Raw genomic sequence first — 21,355 nt, 5'->3', positions numbered from 1 at the left:
GAGGGCTTCCATTATGAAAGCGCTCATTTCTTGATATTCAACTGTATCTGTATCATCATCCTTTTGTATTGGCTAACATTTTCTTTTGTACTAGCACAAGTCAAAGGCACAATGGGGACATTGATTCTATTGGGGGCACTAAAAGGGTTATTTTTGTAATGGCACGAGTTATAAGGGACATTTTTGTGCTGGCAAACATTATAAGGGGGTATTTTTGTACTGGCACACATTATAAGGGGGCATTCTTTGTGCTGGCACACATTATAAGGTACCTTTTTTTCTACTGACACATTATAAGAGGTATTTTTGTACTGGCAAACATTTTAAGGGGGCATTTTGTGTACTGGCGTAAATTATAAAGTTTTTTTTTCTACTGGAATACATTATAAGAATTATTACTATTGGGGGACTATCAGGAACATGATTACTAGGGTGGGCACTATGGGGGCATTGTTACTTCGGGTAAACAATGGGGGACTTTATTACTACTGAGGGCACTGTTAACACTGGCAGAGAATTATGACGGTGGGACTTTGCAGAACACTTTTACTGTGGGGAGCACCCTGGCACAGTATAAGCTTAGCACAATTATTTTTGGGGGACACTATTAGCTGAGTGGTTATTTATTAGAGCACTGTATGCCAATAGTTATTGTGGGGGGCACTATCTGTGTGGTAATAGCATATCTACATCAGAAGAGACATCACTCTATGTAAGGCTACTTTCACACTTGCGGCAGTGTGATCCGGAGGGCAGTTCCGTCATCGGAACTGCCCGCCGGATCCGCATGTAACTGAAAGCATTTGTGAGAGGCATCCGGATGCGGATCCGTCTCACAAATGCATTGCAAGAACGGATCCATCTCATCCGTCCTTCCGGCCTGCGCAGACCGGTAAAAATGTGGAAAAAAAAACAAGACGAATCTGTCTGTCCGCATGACAAGCGGAGAGACGGATCGTTCTTGCAATGCATTTGTGAGACAGATCCGCATCCGTCTCACAAATGCTTTCAGTCAGCGGCAGATCGGCGGGCAGTGCCGTTTCCATTATCGCCTCAGGCAGCAGAAAGACCAGTTGATGATACATGTGACCTTTTCAATTTTTTTTTTGCAGGCTAATCCCACATCACAGTGCCGTAATAGTACATTGCTGTGTGCTACCTACTTGCAGTCGTTTACTACAGTATTACAGCACCAAGTGATAAGGGTTTAAAAGTATAGAAGTACTTGGCATTGCCACTAAAATGCTATATAAATATTCTAATTATTGTGATCATTTTAAAGTTTATTCGTTTTTTTTATATTTATTTGGTGGGCTTGTCTAATAGGCCACATGTTTTGCTATTCTCCCATAAAGCTAGAACTGTAGGACATCTCACATCTCAGCCACATAAGTATCTTGCTTATCTTTGGTCTGGTGGTGACATTCCTTGCAGTCATTCAGCCTGCGAGGAAATGCTTCTCCATTTACAACTATACCACATTTACGATGACTGACTCAGTGGAATATTTAAGGACGTGGAATTTGTTAGGATCTAATACAGGTTTTGGTCATATTGTGGATTCGTGAATTTCACATCAAAATCTGCACCTTGTGAATTATCGGCCCATAGTTACTAATATGAGTCCACTTAGATTTTGGCACAAATTGCGCCAAAATGTGGTGCAATTAGGGTTATAGAAATTATCTGCATGCAGCACAACTGATAACAGAGTTATCACTGTGTTATCAATGTCTTACATGGGACTGCAGGTGACATCTACTACATGATCTGTACTCAGAGTTGTCACTGTTAGGCTACTTTCACACTAGCGTTTTGGCTTTCCGTTTGTGAGATCCGTTCAGGGCTCTCACAAGCGGTCCAAAACGGATCAGTTTTGCCCTAATGCATTTTGAATGGAAAGGGATCCGCTCAGAATGCATCAGTTTGCCTCCGATCAATTTCCATTCCGCTCTGGAGGCGGACACCAAAACGCTGCCTACAGCGTTTTTCTGTTCGCCATGTAGTGCGAGCAAGACAGATCTGTCCTGGCACACAATATAAGTCAATGGGGACTGATCTGTTTTCTCTGACACAATAGAACATGGATCCGTCCCCTATTGACTTTTAATGGTGTTCATGACAGATCCGTCATGGCTATAGAAGGCATAATACAACCGGATCCGTTCATGACGGATGCATGCGGTTGTATTATGGTAATGGAAGCGTTTTTGCAGATCCATGACGGATCCGCAAAAAACACTGATGTGAAAGTAGCCTTATCTGTGGTGTTAGGACTGCATTATATTATGGAGGGGGTGGTCAACCCGTGGCTCGCGAGCCGCATGTGGCTCCTTGATTTGCGGTTCGCAGGGGAGCGGTCCGGCCAGCTCTTACTATCTAGGCTGCTGCGCAGTCTAGTATCTACTCATAACAGAACATGGCGTGTGCCGCGCTTAGCGCGTGCTATCTTCTCTATGGCCAGACAGTGGATAAGGAGGGAGTCCCTCCATCCTATGACGCAGACGCCACTGAGCCCAATGAAAAGAGCGGGCTCTGAAGCTGCCCGCACCACTGAATGGGCAGCTAATTTAAGCAGGAGGAGGGAATGAACTGCTGCGCCGTCTGAGCTAGTGAGCTCGGCAAACAGGAGCAGCAGCCTCCTGAGTGTCCTGTCCTCAGCCCCGGAAGTCAGTGTGCATTAGTGCACTGAGCAGCCAGCATAGCCGGGACCCCACCCCATACAGTGCAAAATAGAGGCAGGCAAAAAACATATGTATTGGGCAGCCAGTAAGATTGGGGTTAATGTGACATTAAAAATAAATGACCCCCATCATGTTTAAAACATGGCAGTGGCAAGATTGGGGTTAATGTGACTCATTAACCCCAATCTTGCCACTGCCATGTTTTAAACATGATGGGGGTCATTTATTTTTAATGTCAGTCTGGGCACATGCTTTTGGACTTGACCCTATGTGTCTCACATTAATAGTAAGTGACCTACAAAGTACCATTTCCCATAATTTGTTTGAAACCCCTGCTGGTGACAGATAAAGCAACTACTCAAATTGAGATGATTACTTACTGATGATTCTTACTGACACACGTTAGGCTACTTTCACACTAGCGTTTTTGATGGATCCGGCAGGGTCCAGCAAAAACGCTTCCATTACTGAGAATACAACCGTCTGCATCCATTATGAACGGATCCGGTTGTATTATCTTTAACATAGCCAAGACGGATCCGTCATGAACTCCATTGAAAGTCAATGGGGGGCGGATCCGTTTTCTATGGTGTCCGAGAAAACGGATCCGTCTCCATTGACTTGCATTGGGGGTCATGACTCCGCATCCCAGGACGGAAAGCAACCCGCAGCATGTTGTGGTTTTCTCTCCGGTATGGGAACGCAAAAAGACGGAACGCATTTTGGAGCATTCCGTTCTTTTCAGTTTTGTCCCCCAATGAATGGGGACCAAACTGAAGCGTTTTTTTGCGGTATTGAGCCCCTATGACGGAACTCAATACCGAAAAACTTTAACGCTAGTGTGAAAGTACCCTTAAAGAATTGCCTCGAGTAGCAACGACTGAATACAAGCCAGATTTGAAACACATTGTGAAAAACAAAGATTGCCAGAAGTCTCACTAAGGGCTCTTTCACACCTGCGTTATTGTCTTCCGGCATAGAGTTCCGTCGTCGGGGCTCTATGCCGGAAGAATCCTGATCAGGATTATCCTAATGCATTCTGAATGGAGAGTAATCCGTTCAGGATGCATCAGGATGTCTTCAGTTCCGGTACGGAACGTTTGTTGGCCGGAGAAAATACCGCAGCATGCTGCGCTTTTTGCTCCGGCCAAAAATCCGGAACACTTGCCGCAAGGCCGGATCCGGAATTAATGCCCATTGGAAGGCATTGATCCGGATCCGGCCTTAAGCTAACCGTCGTTTCGGCGCATTGCCGGAGCCGACATTTAGCTTTTTCAGAGTGGTTACCATGGCTGCCGGGACGCTAAAGTCCTGACAGCCATGGTAAAGTGTAGCGGGGGAGCAGTATACTTACCGTCCGTGCGGCTCCCCGGGCGCTCCAGAGTGACGTCAGGGCGCCCCAAGCGCATGGATCACGTGATCCATGTGATCACGTCATCCATGCGCATGGGGCGCTCTGACGTCATTCTGGAGCGCCCCGGGAGCCGCACGGACTGTAAGTATACCGCTCCCCCGCTCCTACTATGGCAACCAGGACTTTAATAGCGTCCTGGGTGCCATAGTAACACTGAAAGCATTTGGAAGACGGTTCCGTCTTCAAATGCTTTCAGTACACTTGCGTTTTTCCGGATCCGGCAGGCACCTCCGGCAACGGAAGTGCATGCCGGATCCCAACAACGCAAGTGTGAAAGAGGCCTAAAGCTGTCCACGTTACAGGTAGGAAAGGTGGTTTAAATACACTTTTAAATGTTTGAAAACTGCAGTAATACTGTCGTGTGCACGCATATTTGTGTAAACGGATAGCTTGTGGCTCCTGGCAGTCATACGTTTTCTTTTTCTGGCTCTATGTCTGTAAGGTTGGCCACCCCTGAATTATGGGATCAGCCAGACGATTGTCGGGAGGGAAGTGTTCCTTCCTGGCAATCGCCTGCTCATCAGCGGAGGAGACCACTGCTATTACATGCAGCGATCTCCTCCAGAGTACAGGGAGGAGCGATCACTAATGCCATCGCTCGTCTCCATACTGACTTGTTGCTTGCCAGCAGCAGAACGTGATTAGACATGCCTAAAAATCTTGATTGCGAGAAGAAAGAGCTCCTTCATCGGTAATCTGCCACAGCTAAGACTTTTATGGTAAATCCCCAGGGGTCCGATAAACCATTCTCAGATCGATGTAAATGGAGAGCCACCTTCCTATACATTGCAGTAGACAAATGAAGCTCTATTCTCTAGATAAAAGTCCGATTCTATCGGACTTTTATGGCATATCCACAGAAAAGTCAGGGATAGAAATATCCCTTTGAATGATGGACACACGATATAACCGTGTAGTTGCTACTTGGGGATGCACCCTTAACAGATTGCCCACCTTTCACAATGTTATCGCCCAGCTACCCAACTGCTGCACGCAGCAATTGCAGTCTTAGGCCTCTTTCACACTTGCGTTGTTGGGATCCGGCGTGCACTTCCGTTGCACGTGTAAGTGTACTGAAAGCATTTGAAGACGGAACCGTCTTCCAAATGCTTTCAGTGTTACTATGGCACCCAGGACGCTATTAAAGTCCTGGTTGCCATAGTAGGAGCGGGGAGCGGTATACTTACAGTCCGTGCGGCTCCCCGGGCGCTCCAGAATGACGTCAGAGCGCCCCATGCGCATGGATGACGTGATCCATGCGCTTGGGGCACCCTGACGTCACTCTGGAGCGCCCGGGGAGCCGCACGGACGGTAAGTACACTGCTCCCCCGCTCCCCGCTACACTTACCATGGCTGTCAGGACTTTAGCGTCCCGGCAGCCATGGTAACCACTCTGAAAAAGCTAAATGTCGGCTCCGGCAATGCGCCGAAACGACGTTTAGCTTAAGGCCGGATCCGGATCAATGCCTTTCAATGGGCATTAATTCCGGATCCGGCCTTGCGGCAAGTCTTCAGGATTTTTGGCCGGAGCAAAAAGCGCAGCATGCTGCGGTATTTTCTCCGGCCAAAAAACGTTCCGTACCGGAACTGAAGACATCCTGAACGGATTTCTCTCCATTCAGAATGCATTAGGATAATCCTGATCAGGATTCTTCCGGCATAGAGCCCCGACGACGGAACTCTATGCCGGAAGACAATAACGCAGGTGTGAAAGAGCCCTTAAGCCTCATTCACACGTCAGTGCTTCACGGACGCGTGATGCATGTGTTCTCCACGGACAGCACACGTCCCTATTAATTTAAATGTGCGTATTCAGACATCAGTGTTATAGCACGGTCCGTGTTTTTTTTTTATTTTCAGCTGTTCAGTGTCAGTGAAACACGGATGCATCACTGACCATCTGCTCACGGATCTGAGCACGGACATGTGAATGAGGCTTTAGAAAAAACATTGTTGTCAGGGTCTGCTCAGTGAAAAACTGAGTTTTTCTTGCAAGTTTGATCCGTTTTGTCTGCGACCGAGTTCAGGGTTTACGTTTTTTCCATCCAAGTTGAATCAATTTTTCACATGAGTGAAGAAAAACTGAAGAACACACAGCATCTGCTAGTAAGGCTAAATGCACACGACCGTTGTGTTTTGCAGTCCGCAAAACACGGATGGCGTCCGTGTGCGTTCCGCAATTTGGGGAACGGCGCGGACAGCCTTTAATATAACTGCCTATTCTTAATGGCACGTTATATTTTTTTTGCGGACCATGGAACGGAGTAACGGATGCAGACAGCACACTGAGTGCTGTCCGCATCTTTTGCAGCCCCATTGAAGTGAACGGGTCCGCATTCGAGCCGTCAAAACTGCAGCTCGGATGCAGACCACAATGGCCGTGTGCATGAGGCCTATCATTGAAAAATGAATTGCATCCGGGTGCCTTATTTTTATTTTACACAAGCCCCATTCATTTTGTGAAAAGCACACAATATAGAACATACTACTTAAAGTGCCCAGTAAGCATTAACCTCAGCAGGAGGCCAGGGCTTGGGCACTGGCAAGGTGTGTCTGGGCTCATTTTGCCAAGATCCACACTCATTGGGCACATTACAGGCTCATTTCCATTACAAAGTTATTTTTCTGAACATGGGAAACACTGACAGCTTAAAGAAAGCATCTTATTGATAAACGTGCTACTTTGCAATTCCTGTAGGTGACAGATTCCCTTTAAATGGCCAATGTTAATATGTATTACTCTTGCAATTTGTTACAAAAGTGCTTGTTACTCAATAGTCTCTTTACTTCAGTTTATGGGTGCACAGGTGTTTAGTGTGGTAACATGTACCCATGGAGCAGAATAAGCTTGATTGGCACCTGTTGTATGTTAGTTACATAAAAGGACCCCCCCCCCCCCAGTGCCAAGGAGAGCTGCAGTGGAATGTAAACACCACCTTGAATGTTAGCCTATTAGGGTACTTTCACACTAGCGTTTGTTTTCCGGTATTAAGTTCTATCACAGGAGCTCAATACCGGAAAAAAAAATAAAAAAATGATCAGTTTTATCCTAATGCAGGGGTAGGCAACCTCCAGCTGTTGTGAAACTACAACTCCCATCATGCATACTTGCTCTTCTAAAAACTCATAGAAATGAATGGAGCATGCTGGGAATTGTAGTTTCACAACAGCTGGAGTGCCAAAGGTTGCTGATCCCTGTAAATGCATTCTGAATGGAGAGCACTTCGTTCAGGATGCATCAGTTCAGTCCCTCTTACATTTTTTTTTTTTTTTTTTTGGGGACGGAGAAAATACCGCAGCATGCTGCAGTTTTTTCTCCGGCCAAAAATACTGATCACTTGCCAGACCCAGCATTAAATTACATTGAAGTTTATTAGTGGCGGATCCGGCATTAAGTGTTCCAGCAAAACAGATCCGGCTTTCCGGTCTGCAAATGCACAGACCTTTAAAAATGCAAAAAAAAAAGATGTTTTTCCAGATGACACCGGAGACAGATCCGGTATTTCAATGCATGTCAGACAGATCCATCTGACAAATGCCATCACTTCATGTCCAGATTGCCAGATCCAGCAAAGAAACTGGCTGCTGTAAGCCTCTGCCGCAAGTTCTGCTCTCACCAGTCATGGTGGCCCAGAAAACAAACCAGTGTTTGTACTTTAGCAGCAAGACTTGGTAAGTAATTAGCTTCTATGGACTTCATGAATAACTGATCTGGCACCATGTATCCACAGTGTATTCTGACAGCTTTATTGCAGAGAGCTAGTGTCTCACTATGTATTATGCAAGAAAGTTATGTAGCAGCAGCTGTTTGGAAAGTTGTACCTACTTACTACCTCCACTTTAGCCGCTGCAAGTTTCTTTTGCATTGAACATTTAAACAACACAATACAGTATTATTGTAGTTGTAGACCAACCAATGCAGGACTGTTCAGGAAAGAGTCAAACAGACTTTCTACATCACTGTTTATTAAGAAACCAGGAACAGCACAGCATAGAGTAAGGAATGCCAGGTAAGTCACCTCCACCCTAGAACCAAAGAAAATGTGTGAGCTATGTCCAGTTCCATAAAATGTCAGTGTTAGAGGGTTGTGCAGTGGCTTAAGATTGAGGACCCATCTTACTTATCAAAACCATTCTGAGATATTACTTAACATTCCACATATGTCTACTTTATGTTAGCATCATTTTGTAGTTTTCTTTTTAGGACGTTAGAAGCAAATCTTGAAATTAAGAACTTCCAAAAACCACTTTAAGGACCATTTCAGGTCTGAACTCACTTTGTGGGGCTTACATAGTAGAAATCCCCAATAAATGACCCCATTGTAGCCCCTCAAGTTACTCAACTAATTTCACAAACTTTGTTAACCTTTTAGGTGATCCACAAGAATTAAAGGAAAATGGAGATAAAATTTAACTTTTGCAGATTTTCCATTTTAAATTTTATTTAACTTATCAAGGGTTAACAGCCAAACAAAACTATTACCCCAATTTTGCGGTTACAGAAACACCTCATTGTGGTTGTAAACTGATGTAAAGGCACATGGCAGGGTGCAGCAGAAAAGGAATGCCATATGGTTTTTGGAAGGCAGATTCTGCTGGCCTGGCTTTTAGATGCCACATCCCATTTGAAGCCCCCTGATGCACCCTTACAATAGAAGCTCCTAAAAAGTGACCCCCATTTTTTGAAACTATGGATAAGGTGCCAGTTTTATTGGTACCATTTTTGGGAACATTAGATTTTTTTTGATCATTACACATTATGGGGCAAGGTGACCAAAAAAATTGTTAATTTTGGCAGTTTTTACAGCATTCACCCGAGGGGTGCAATTGCCCATATTTCCTGGATTCTATTCATTTTTCCATCACATTATACAATGTTTGTATCTATGTATGCGACCACCCTGCAATCCATCAGCGGTGGCTGTGCTTGCACACTATAGGAAAAAGCACCAGCTATGCATGCTCCTGGCCAGAGGTTGGCTCTGTTCCCTAGTGTTCAAGCACGACCACCACTGCTGGATTGCAGGGTGGTTGTAAACATGGAAATGAGCAGTATATAATGTGGTGGAAAAATTAATCCAGCCAGCAAAGGAGGCAATATGGACATTAGTAAGTGGCTTGTATTCACTTAATCTACTTAAATGCCATTTGCTGAAGTGAGACAACCCCTTTAAGGGTATTACTTGTCACCCCTGCCAGTCAGCCATTTGAAGGGGTAACAGGACTTAATTATTACTTCCTCTCCAAAACTGCCTTCACGCTCCTGCCACAAAGGAGATGGCACACAGGTAATTTTGAAGAGGCAGAAGCATTCAGCTGTTGGGCAGGGATGCCAGGAGTCAGGCCCCATTCATCCGAAGAGAGGTCAATAATAAGCCAGAGCATAACCCTACTTATCGTTCATACAATGCATTGTCCTATATATCCAATATGCCTTGTTAAGGCTGCTGGCTATCTCCTCTATAATAGACCACAGTACACACATGTAGTGCCCACAGTATCCTGTAGAGGATTTTGTTATTGGTCACAGCGTAAGGACAGCTGGTTTGCAGCCAGAAAAGCCCTCTTTGAAGTGACCGCCAAGTTGTGGAATCCTTCCATTCATACCTTCAATGGACACATTTAGCCTGCAAGAAAAGAAGCAGCAGGATTAGACTAGGTCTTTCATGGGGAAAAACACCTCAAATTGTAACAGATTTGTCCTTCAGAAGGCATATTGCTGTAACCACAGCATTTTTGGAGACCTTCTGAAACTTTACTTTATGGTCATGTCCACAGCAAACTACAAACCAACAGTTACAGCCGCTTTGGTAATGACCAGTAGCTTTGTACACGCTGTGCAGTGGAATTACCAGCAGGCATCTTGTACTACATTATCACTGCTGTGTACCAGTATATATTTACCTGATGTGATGGAGCGCCTCCAAATATCTGCAAGAAAAGCAACAAGTTAGCTTTGAACACCAGCATTTTACACTGAAATGTTGTCTCAGCCGTAAAACCAGGTTTACAGACACAAAAAGGCCTGGAAACCAACGATGCCATTTGCTGATTTAGTGTTGCACTGTTTAATGAACACCCCAACAGAAACTCCATTGAGTGCAGATACCGTTCAGTGCGTGAGGGACCCGACCACCAACTCACCTCAACTTCCCCATTCCAGCCTCTGTGGGAAGGGCTCCTGGAAAAAAGTTCATATGGGTTAACCAAGCCTGAAAACTAGGATGAGCCGCACTGTTCCATACACATCAGTTGTCAGATTTACATGCTTCGTTCACACTTTGGTCACACAGCAGTTGAACTTCAATATCATCACATGAACTAAAGTTAATCCCGTGGCCTACCATTATAGGGCTACTCCAGCACTTACTTGCAGCTTTGACTTTTACAACTCCTTATACTGCATGGCTAGACACCAATGGAGAGGCATCTAAAAAGGAAGAATGTAAGCATAAGTACCTGGCCAGATAGAAGAGCACAAGGTACAATACTAATCTCGTGTGTTATGCAGTCAATAACCTACTAATCAGAGTTAGCAGGCAAAGCTAACTGCAAGCTTTATCTCTGAGGCATTTCCAACGACGAGGGCATACTGCAAAACCCCATCGGGATAGACCTCAATCCAGCCCTATCACCCTCATCAGTGCCCAGTGACGTATTATATAGAATTGGGATGCATGTTCTGCACATCACAGCCCAACCCCATTCAAGTTAACAGGGCCAAGATGCAATACTGGACACAACCTGGTGCCATTTCTTGGAGAATAAGCCTGAGCACTTATACGGAATCATTTCTCATACACTATATAACTTTAAATCCCTGCTCATTCTAAGCCTTGAAGTCAAGACCATCCTATCAGTGACCTCCTTCCCTCTGACAGTATACACATATAGCCGCCAGTCACCGATAGGCCTGCCTCCTTGACTTCAAAGCCCAGAACATGCAGGAATATAAACTACAGGTTCTACGGAGTAGTTTCCCCTAAAACTCTCAATCTGCTCAGCTCCTCCTGCTCTATAACATGCTGCCTGTAGCTTACACTGCATTTTCATGGTGACTGTTCTGTTATAAACGTCAATAGAGTATATGGGCATAAATATAGCATTTTACCTTCATGTCCTACTTCATCTTCCAGTACCAAGCTTAAAAAAAAAAAAAAATTATTAGATTTGAAATGAGAACATCTTTTCCCATTACAGACATGTGAACTGTTCAGAAAGTCTTATGTCCTTCACCCTAGGTCAGAGCAGTTGAACATTGTTGGATCATCAGAACAGTCAGACAGGTGTTAGCTGGGACAGGAATTTGTTAGCTACATCTTAACCCCTTAATGACCGGACACAAGTAGCTCTGTTCCTGCAGCCTAGAAGCATGAAGTCCCATCCTTCATGTGCCCTGCTGCGCTCATTCACTGGCCTCAGCAGCACACAATTGCAGAGGTCACTGAACTGCTGCAGCACTGCAAATGACAGATGAGATGCACTTCCAGGTCACAGAGGTCTGGGACAGCCTGTGCTGGTGTGGAGCTGCCTTGTTGGAAACATTCTAGCTCTTCAGAGTTACCCACTTAAAGGGAACCTGTCAAAGGGATTTTGAGTATAGCGCTGAGGACATGGGTTGCTAGATGGCCGCTAGCACATCTGTAATACCCAGTCCTCATAGCTCTGTGCTTTTATTGTGTAAAAAACTGATTTGATAGATATGTAAATTAACCTGAGATGAGTCCTGTCCCTGACTCATCTCATGTACAAAACTCCTCAGGTTAATTTGCATATGTATCGAATCGTTTTTACACACAATAAAAGCACACAGAGCTATGGGGACTGGGTATTGCAGATGTGCTAGCGGCCATCTAGCAACCCATGTCCTCTGCTCTATACCCCAAATCCTGGTGACAGGTTCCCTTTAAAGAGGACCTTTCACTACTGTACAAACTAAAAACTAACTATATATTAGTGGGCAGAACGGCGCCCAGGGGTCCCCCTGCACTTACTAGTATGTCTGGGAGCCGCTCCGTTCGCCCGGTATAGGCTCCCTCTGACTGATTTTTTGTATGAGGCGTGTCCCTTGCTGCAGCGCTGGCCAATCGCAGCGCACAGCTCATAGCCGGCTGGGCGCCTTTCTGCCCACTAATAGTTAGTTTTTAGTTTGTACAGTAGTGAAAGGTCCTCTTTAAGGACAGCAATTTACCATTTGTTGACTCCTGCCCTTATTTTACCATTCACAGCTCTACAATGACTTTTTTGCAGGACAAGTTTTTAATTTCTAATGGCGCCATCTTATGTAATGGCAAACCAGAAGGAAAATGGAGCGTCCTAATATACTAGATTATTATACCAGTATATATTTACCTGATGTGATGGAGCACCTCCAAATATCTGCAAGAAAAGCAACAAGTTAGCTTTAGACACCAGCATTTTACACTGAAATGTTGTCTCAGCCGTAAAACCAGGTTTACAGACACAAAAAGGCCTGGAAACCAACGATGCCATTTGCTGATTTAGTGTTGCACTGTTTAATGAACACCCCAACAGAAACTCCATTGAGTGCAGATACCGTTCAGTGCGTCAGAGACCCTACTAGGGATCAGCGAAACGACTACGGATGAAACATCTGAAGTTGATTTGCATAAAACTTTGTTCTTATACTGTACGGAGCAGGAGCTCCATACAGTATTAGAATGTATTGGCTCTGATGAGCTGAAGTTATTGCTTTATGAAGTCTCACGGGACTTTGTCCAAATACTTCATAAATTAATTTTTACTGTAATTTATGAAGTAATTTGACAAAGTCCCGTGAGACTTCATGAAGCAATAACTTCAGCTCATTGGAGCCAATACATTCTAATACTGTATGGAGCTCCTGCTCCGTACAGTATTGGAACTAAGTTTTATGCGAATCGACTTCAGATGTTTCATCCGTAGTCGATTTGCTGTAGAGAAAGTAAAACAGCTTACCAGATCAGGGGACATGATCTTCCAGGACCCTCATATCATGGACAGCACACATGTAAGCCACCTGGAAGAAGAGGTGTAAATCAGATCACCTGATCTGTGTATAGACTTCACTCCTGGTTTTGACTCACAATAAGGGCTTGTTCACACAAACGTACGCGTTCTGTTTCCGTATTGTGGCCCGCATACGCAGATCCGCAATACACGGACACCGTTCCGTGTGAATTCCGCATCACGGATGCGGACTGATTCACTTCAATGGGTCCACAAATCCAGAGATGCAGAACAGAAGCACTTCGGAGTGCTCCCATGGGGTTCCATTCTGCAAAAAGATAGAACTTGCTCCATCTTTTGGCGGAACAGAAGGATGCAGACCCATTCAAGTTGAATGGTCTGGATCCTTCCAAGAGCCTGCACGAACGGTCGCCATGCATTGGGGAAATTGCAGTGCCCAATGCACAGAACACATACGTTCGTGTGGACAAGCCCTAACTGATGGAAATAACGGAACAGATAACTGATGTGTGAACCTGTTGACATGTCTGTTTTAGTAAATAATTGTATTCCAGAAACTGACAATTCTAGACCATTTTCTTGTAAGAACGCTCTGACAATCAGACTGCAGGGGCACTCCCAACCTGGTGACACCCAGCTGTATCTTTATTCATAAACACCTTGAGGTGATGAGGAACCACAACAGAAGAAACAGCTGCTTCAAAACTAATACATGGGAATGTAAGCAGTTACTAAAACAGACATGTCAGGAGACAGGTCCTCAATAGGTCTATTAACCTTGGAGCCTTCGATGGATGACAGGCAGATAGAGAAGTGCAGTGTCCCTTCCCATAAGTAACACAACTCCTACAAGTCAAGTAGTTGTGGGTTGCAAGAGAAGGTTTTAATCTTAGCACTTCTGCCAAGTTCACACCTAGAAACAGGCTGAACTGAAAAACAGCAAGTGCTGTTAAGGCTATAGACACCATCACCATTTTACACATTCCTGCATTAAAAATAAAAATGAAGTTAGATTAGTTTCACACTAGCAGCAGGGGACTCCGGCAGGTGAACAGCCTGTCGGATCCGTCCCCATTGATCAATGTGGACGGAGTTCCTGCGGCGGCAAGGCGAGAGGCAGCAGTACTCCAGAGCCGTCTCTTGCCATCCCGGCGGCAGAACTCTGCCCCCATTATAGTCAATGGGGACAGAGCGGTAGTCCAGGGCACACGTGAAATAGCGGCAGGATGGACCAGACAGGCTGTTCACCCGCTGGAGTCCCCTTACCCACCAAGTGTCAGGCTGCACACCCATCCGTTTTCAGACTCCTCCCGTTCACAGGCTGCTGTGGCCCCCATCATTACCCTGTGTACAAGCTGCTGATCACATGTGGCACACTGCTCCATGAAGCCCAATCACTCACCCCCCTACTACAGGTAATTGCTGACCAGCCTTTGTTTATGGATGTGTCCGGCAAGATGCTGCTCTCTTCACTAGCTCTCATTAGCACAACCTCATTCATGGTCCAACTTTCAGCAGCTTATAAGGGATCACCTCTCCTTTGTGCTGACAGTCACGGACACTGAAGAGTGCATGACTTCCCTCTACACAGCCTTTATGACTCCACGATTTCCTCCTCATCTTCAGAACTGCCATCTGCCCTAGATACTTCCTACACTACAGTTTTTGTCCAGCCACCTCTAGGCATGTTTGCCGTGCTGCAGCCACATCTCCCACCCATCCCCATTATAGTTTCCCTGCCTGACACTCCTAATGCCAGTGTGAAAGCAGCAAAAGATTTTTTTAATGAAGGCTACATAGAAGGGCAAAGCAGAGGGCATAACAGAAGATGCCATAGGTATTAACTTACCAAATCAGGGGACATGGTCGACCAGAAGTCAGACATGAACACCTAGGAAAGAGAAGAAGACTGTCACTAATGCATAATTCAGAAACCCAGGGAGCACCATCAGGAGGCAAGCAGCCCCCACAGAGCGCCATCATGAGGCGAATAACCCCTTCTTTGACATCTGATTAAACATTGTGCAGAGACAGCTCTGCCTGTACCCTCCATAATGTTGAACCTACACAGCCTTACACCAAAAAAAAAAAAAAAAATCAAGCAATGCCATTTACAGCGCCCGCTAGTGGCGGGGGTTACATGTGCCAGGTCTCATTGTCACCATTGCAATCCGGATTACATGATGGAAGCAAAACCTGCCCGTTCATATGGCCTCGCTGTAGAGACACAACCATGTAAGACTGCGCCCGAATCTAGCAAGGCCGTGTCAACCGCACGACTAAACATAGGCCAAGTAGAGACTCTCCGGCCCAAGCAGGCTAGCACACGCCACCTTACCTCTCCTCCGCAGGCCGAGCAATGAGACCGAGCATGGCGTGCGAGGGGCTTTTATAGCGCGAGAGAGAATCGCCCTCAGGACGTCCCGTTCTCGCGGGATTTCTCTTCAGCGCTTTGCGCGATAGTGACGTTTCCCCGGCGTGCTTCTTTTTTTTGTCGGAAATAGAACAGGATAATTACAGGATGCGGCGTGTATGTAGTTTAGTGGCTTATAGCTCAGTGTCACCAGCCTTTTGTCTCCTCACCCCTTGCAGGAGAGGAGGTCACTTCTAATGTGAAGCCCAGTGCTGATACATCCAGCTATAGGAAAAGGGAATGGGGTATCCTAAACAGCTCGTCAGTGTTGCCAACTCGAATTTTAGTTTTTTCTGCACACATTATCCCAAAATCACGCACAGCTACCTTTTTTTTATGGATAAATTGGAAAACCATAATGAATGGTAAAGATTATAAGGTGGATTTAGACAGGCGGATTCTCTGACCGCGTATCGGGAGCGAACATTCCTGCGAACACTCGTTCATGACAATCTGCCCGTGTAAATGTGCTGCCGATGAACGAGCGAAACTCTTGTTCAGGGGACGATCCTGTCGTTCGTGCAGGCACCTAAATTATCGTTTCTCAGCAGCCGATTGTGCGGTGTAAACTAGAGTTGTTGCGATACCAAATTTTTGATTCGATTTTGATACCATAAAAAAGTATTGCGATACTCGATACCATTCGATACCACGCAAAAAAATAAACCAAAAAAGCCACGTGCATTCCGCATTTTAAAAAATGGCGAATCGCGCACTTTTTATTTCTTTTTTCTGTTCCGACGTTCACCGCATAGACTTTTCTGACGTGGCGATATGTGATATGTTTATTTATTTATTGTTTATATATTTTATATGTGAAATTGGGAAAGGGGGTGATTTATACTTAAAATTTGTGTATTTTAATAATATTTAATAACTATTTTCCCCTTAGGGGCCAGAACCTGGGATCTTTTAATCCCTTGTCCTATTCACCCTGATAGATCTCTATTGGGGTGAATAGGACTTCACACTCTCCCTGCTGCCCTGTGCATAGTGCACACAGCATCAGGGATGTTACCATGGCAGCCAGGGCTTCAGTAGCGTCCTGGCTGCCATGTTAACCGATCAGAGCCCCAGGATTACACTGCTGGGGCTCCGATCAGAAGCTGCCACTGCCACCAATGATTTTAATACTGGGGGGGTTGAGAGGGGCGGGCGCACTGTGCCACCAATGATTTTAATACTAGAGGGGTTGAGGGGGGGGGGGGGGCACACTGCGCCATCAAGGATAATTAACCCTTAATACAGGAGGCGGGTACTGGCAGCAGATCAGCGGCAGTTAACCCCTCAGGTGCCGCACCTAAGGGGTTAACGGCGGCTGATCACAGCTTCCTGTCAGAGGCAGGGTGCCGGCTATGCGATTCTGCTGCCGGCACCAGCCTCCTGTATTATGTGTTAAAGACTACCTTATATGGGTCCAGACTTTAAGTAGCAGGCTACACAGAGCGGCGCCCAGAGATCTCCCTGCACTTACTATTATTCCTGGGCGCCGCTCCGTTCGCCCGCTGTGCCCTATTACTGTCTCCTGCTCCATATGCTAATTACTATCGGAGCAATGGGGAGGAGACATCAGCTTCTCTAGTGGGCGTTCCTTCTCCCTGCTGTATCGCTGTCCAATCGCAGCTCAGGGAGAAGGAACGCCCAGGAGAGAAGCTGATGTCTCCTCCCCATTGCTCCCATAGTAATTAGCATATTGAGCAGGAGACAAAAAATGGGGCACAGCGGGCGAACGGAGCGGCGCCCAGGAATAATAGTAAGTGCAGGGACATCTCTAGGCACCGCTCTGTGTAGCCTGCTACTTAAAGTCTGGACCCAGGAAAAGTCCTATCATTGGTGGCGCAGTGCGCCTGCCCCTCTCTCCGTTTATTGGTGGCAGCACAGCGGGGAGGGAGAGACTGCTTCCTTCTAGGGTTGGACGATATCAAAAATATTCCCACGATAACGATATTAAGAAATTTATCGCGATAACGATATAGATCGCGATAAATGCCCATTTAGAAGAAAAAAACACTTGGGTCCACAAGGAGACATTATACTGTATGGGGGCAGCCACAAGGAGACGTTACACTGTATGGGGCAGCCACAAGGAGATGTTACACTGTATGGGGCAGCCACAAGGAGACGTTACACTGTATGGGGCAGCCACAAGGAGACACCACTGTATGGGGGCAGCCACAAGGAGACACCACTGTATGGGGGCAGCCACAAGGAGACACTACTGTATGGGGCAGCCACAAGGAGACGTTATACTGTATGGGGGCAGCCACAAGGAGACGTTATACTGTATGGGGGCAGCCACAAGGAGACGTTACACTGTATGGAGGCAGCCACAAGGAGACGTTACACTGTATGGAGGCAGCCACAAGGAGACGTTAATTGTTATACTTTTATATGTCATTTTTCACCATTTCGGGTATCTGTAACTAGTCGAGCCTCTGATCAGCCCCCCAGCCTCTCCCTCTTATCAGCCCCCTCTGGTAACTCAACCCTCCCCCCCCAGTATTAATCATTGGTGGCAGTGGCCACAGGGTCCCCCTCCTCCCCCCCATCATTGGTGGCAGTGGGCAGTGCGCCCCCCCCTCCCTCCCCTGTATTAATCATTGGTGGCAGTGGCCACAGGGTCCCCCTCCCATCATTGGTGGCAGTGGGCAGTTCCGATCGGAGTCCCAGCAGTGTAATGCTGGGGCTCCGATCGGTTACCATGGCAGCCAAGACGCTACTGAAGTCCTGGCTGCCATGGTATGTTTGTGAGCAGCATTATACTCACGTGCGCTGTGGCCGCCGGGCGCTCCTTCTTCTGTCTGTGCGGTGCATTTCTAATGCTTATAGCATTAGCAATGCGCCGCACAGACCTATGAGAAGAAGGAGCGCCCGGCGGCCACGGCGCACGTGAGTATAATGCTGCTCACTAACATACCATGGCAGCCAGGACTTCAGTAGCGTCTTGGCTGCCATGGTAACCGATCGGAGCCCCAGCATTACACTGCTGGGACTCCGGTCGGAACTGCCCACTGCCACCAATGCAGAGACTGAAGAACATTCCCGGCACCCGACCTCTGAGAGGACTCTGTGATCCGCGCAATTAACCCCTCAAGTGCCACACCTGAGGGGTTAATTGCGCGGATCACAGCGTCCTCTCAGAGGTCGGGTGCCGGGAATGCGAGTCACAGAATTCCTTCCCCCACGCCGAACTGCTAAGCAGGTGTCGGGGACATTTGCACGAGTACAAGTACTCTGCAAATGTCCAGTATCGGTTCATGCTGGGGCGGGCGGACGCAGATTTAGAAGCGGTCAGCGCACATGACCGCTTCTATGATGTCACAAAATACAGCGGTAATTAGGAAACAGTGATATCGCCATATCTCCGTTTTTTTAATACCGCGGTATATAGTGATACCGGTATATCGCCCAACCCTACTTCCTTCTCCCCTGTGCTGCTGAGGGAACCAGCGCGCTCATGTTCAGAGATACTAGACTGCGCAGACCAGTATCGAAAAAAATGGAAATCCCGGTATCGTATCGATACCGGGACAAAAGTATCGATTGGGTATCGAAATTTCGATACCCGCAACAACCCTAGTGTAAACAGCGTTCTGCTGCCGGGAAACATTACAGCTATATGAGGACGAGGGATGGTGATAGCCATTGCTCATCATACTGTGGAGGTGATCGCTGCAGCTTCACCTCCATTTAACATAATCAACACAGGCAGGAGAATACACATTGCCCTCTGTCCTGAGACACAATCGAATTACAACTCGGTTGTCTCCAGGACAGAGGACAATCGCCAATACACACAGAGAGACAATGGAACAGACATCACTTACTCAAACATACAATGTCCCACCCTTTACAATACACATAGACATTTAACACATCCCAAAATGGCACGAATTAGACCAGGAATTCAAAAGTTAATACAAGTCTCTTTGGCCTGGCTGTACTCATGGCTTTTCTGTCCAAAACCGGTTCTACACACTCTTTTGTCCTGGAGACAATTGAGAAGTGATCCACTTATCTCCCAAGGACAGAGGCAAGACTACTCCCAGCGACCGTACCTTGGGCCCAATTCCATTCAAGAATACTCCAGGGAGAGGTCCTCTCTACCTGGGACAAAGATCACTGATCTTTAAAAGCCAGGATAGCTCTCTCAAACAGAGCAGTAGACTCCCTCTCCTGGTGGTTGGTAGCAGAAAATCTGTCAAAAGGTGTCTCCTGGAATATGATGCCTCTCAAAATAATAACTACAGACGCAAGCAGCCGGGTTTGGGGGGCTCATTTAAAGGACCAGTTCTTTCAGGGCAGATAGTCCAATACAGACGCCCTAAGATCCTCAAACTACAGGGAGCTGAAAGCAGTTTGGGAATCTTTGAAAGCCGCAGAACATCTCCTCAGAGGTCATCATGTCAGAGTCTTGTCAGACAATATGACGACAGTCTGCTACATAAAACGGCAGGGAGGGACAAAGAACCCTCAACTCCAGAGTCTGGCGGATCTGATCTTCGAGTGGGCAGAAGAGAGGGTCTTATCCATTACAGCTACGCACCTGAAAGGGACCCTCAACTCCACAGCAGACTTCCTCAGCCGGCACAGAGTCGAACCGGGGGAGTGGAAATTAAACAAGGAGGTGTTTCAAAAGATTTGTCAGGAATGGGGGAATCTGCAGGTGGATCTGTTTGCGTCAAGCCAAAATACCCAGCTGGACTGTTTCTTCTCGCTAGACCCAGGAGGGAAACCCATAAATGGGACATGAGTCTAGCTTATGCATTTCCTCCAGTTCCCCTCATCCCGATAATTCTGAAGAAGTTGAGATCAAGTACAACTACGCTGATTTTGGTGGCACCAGCCTGGCCCAAAAGAGCCTGGTTTTCAGTTTTGTAGATAATGTCTATCAAGGAACCGATGCCCCTTCCAAAAAGACAGGATCTCCTGTCGCAGGGGCCGCTTTTTACATCCCAATCTGGACAGACTGAATTTAACAGCCTGGATCCTGAGAGGCAAGGAGAAATTCAGGATAGGAGAAATTCAGGCTTTATCTATTAAAGAACCATACTTGAGGATTTTGGATGATCGCATAATCCTGAAGTTAGATCCAGCCTTCTTACCTAAGGTGGTCTCAACTTTTCATAGGGAACAAGTGCTAACACTCCCTTCATTTTGTGCCATTCCCAAAAATATATATAGGAGGAAAGATTCCAGTGCCTGGATGTTAGAAGAACGATTCTAGCCTATCTTGACAGAACAAGTACCTGGAGAAAATCAAATAATCTATTCATCCAGTTTGGTGGGAAAAATAAAGGCATGAAAGCTTCAAAACAAACTGTAGCAAACTCACCTTTTTGCCAGAGTTTGCCATGAGCTTTTGGAGGGGGCTGCGTGCCCGCCTCTTGCCCTGGGATTATAGTCCCTTAAATTATTGGGTCTTAAGGCACTTGGGACTGAGCCCTCTGTCCCTGGATTGCATCATTTGCCTTACTTGCTTGGATTTTACTATTCCCATGGTGAGAACAATGGATAAAGCACATGGTGAGAACAATGGATGGCGGCCATTTTAACTCACAGACACTGTTCTGACTTTTCTACACGGTGCTATCTTGCCTGTATTTGGTGCACAGAGACATCATTCAGTAGTTTAAAAACTACCAAACAGGGGACACATTTATTAGTGACTATTTTCTGTATAACTTGTGTATTTTCGGTGTAACTGGCATAAAACTGTATCTAGAAAACTACTGGACGGATCTGGGTGAATTTTGGATATGTGGTTCACCCAGATCCCCCGGTTCCGAGGATATACTGGTTATGGGGTTATTGCATGTTTTGGGGTTCCTGTGATATGTTTTATAAAACTGTATTTCTCTGCCTGTGATAATT

At 46.2% G+C, this 21,355-nt stretch overlaps 2 long non-coding RNA genes and 4 other non-coding genes across 7 annotated transcripts; all 6 read right to left on the bottom strand.

Annotated features, from left to right (window-relative positions):
• Positions 1–8,044: 8,044 nt before the first annotated feature.
• Positions 8,045–15,469, bottom strand: LOC120995554. 2 transcript variants are annotated; one of them, XR_005777624.1, is made up of 10 exons: positions 15,407–15,469; positions 14,918–14,959; positions 13,057–13,117; positions 12,451–12,477; positions 11,210–11,241; positions 10,469–10,528; positions 10,243–10,279; positions 10,003–10,029; positions 9,706–9,725; positions 8,045–8,124 (listed from the first exon to the last, which is right to left on the bottom strand). It is a non-coding gene; the product is annotated as an uncharacterized LOC120995554 (long non-coding RNA). The 2 variants fall into 2 exon arrangements; XR_005777623.1 differs by lacking the exon at positions 8,045–8,124 and having other exon boundaries at positions 8,884–9,725.
• On the bottom strand, positions 10,081–10,218 carry LOC120996835. The gene has a single exon (XR_005777934.1). It is a non-coding gene; the product is annotated as a small nucleolar RNA SNORA8 (small nucleolar RNA).
• LOC120996843 lies at positions 10,597–10,720 on the bottom strand. The gene has a single exon (XR_005777942.1). It is a non-coding gene; the product is annotated as a small nucleolar RNA SNORA18 (small nucleolar RNA).
• On the bottom strand, positions 11,947–12,434 carry LOC120995555. Its single transcript, XR_005777625.1, has 3 exons — positions 12,280–12,434; positions 12,197–12,198; positions 11,947–12,015 (listed from the first exon to the last, which is right to left on the bottom strand). It is a non-coding gene; the product is annotated as an uncharacterized LOC120995555 (long non-coding RNA).
• LOC120996834 lies at positions 12,529–12,666 on the bottom strand. Its single transcript, XR_005777933.1, has one exon. It is a non-coding gene; the product is annotated as a small nucleolar RNA SNORA8 (small nucleolar RNA).
• Positions 13,886–14,016, bottom strand: LOC120996852. The gene has a single exon (XR_005777950.1). It is a non-coding gene; the product is annotated as a small nucleolar RNA SNORA40 (small nucleolar RNA).
• Positions 15,470–21,355: the final 5,886 nt, after the last annotated feature.

Source organism: Bufo bufo, chromosome 3, assembly GCF_905171765.1.
Source record: "Bufo bufo chromosome 3, aBufBuf1.1, whole genome shotgun sequence".
Taxonomy (NCBI): domain Eukaryota; kingdom Metazoa; phylum Chordata; class Amphibia; order Anura; family Bufonidae; genus Bufo; species Bufo bufo.
This window is presented reverse-complemented; position numbering and strand designations above follow the sequence as displayed.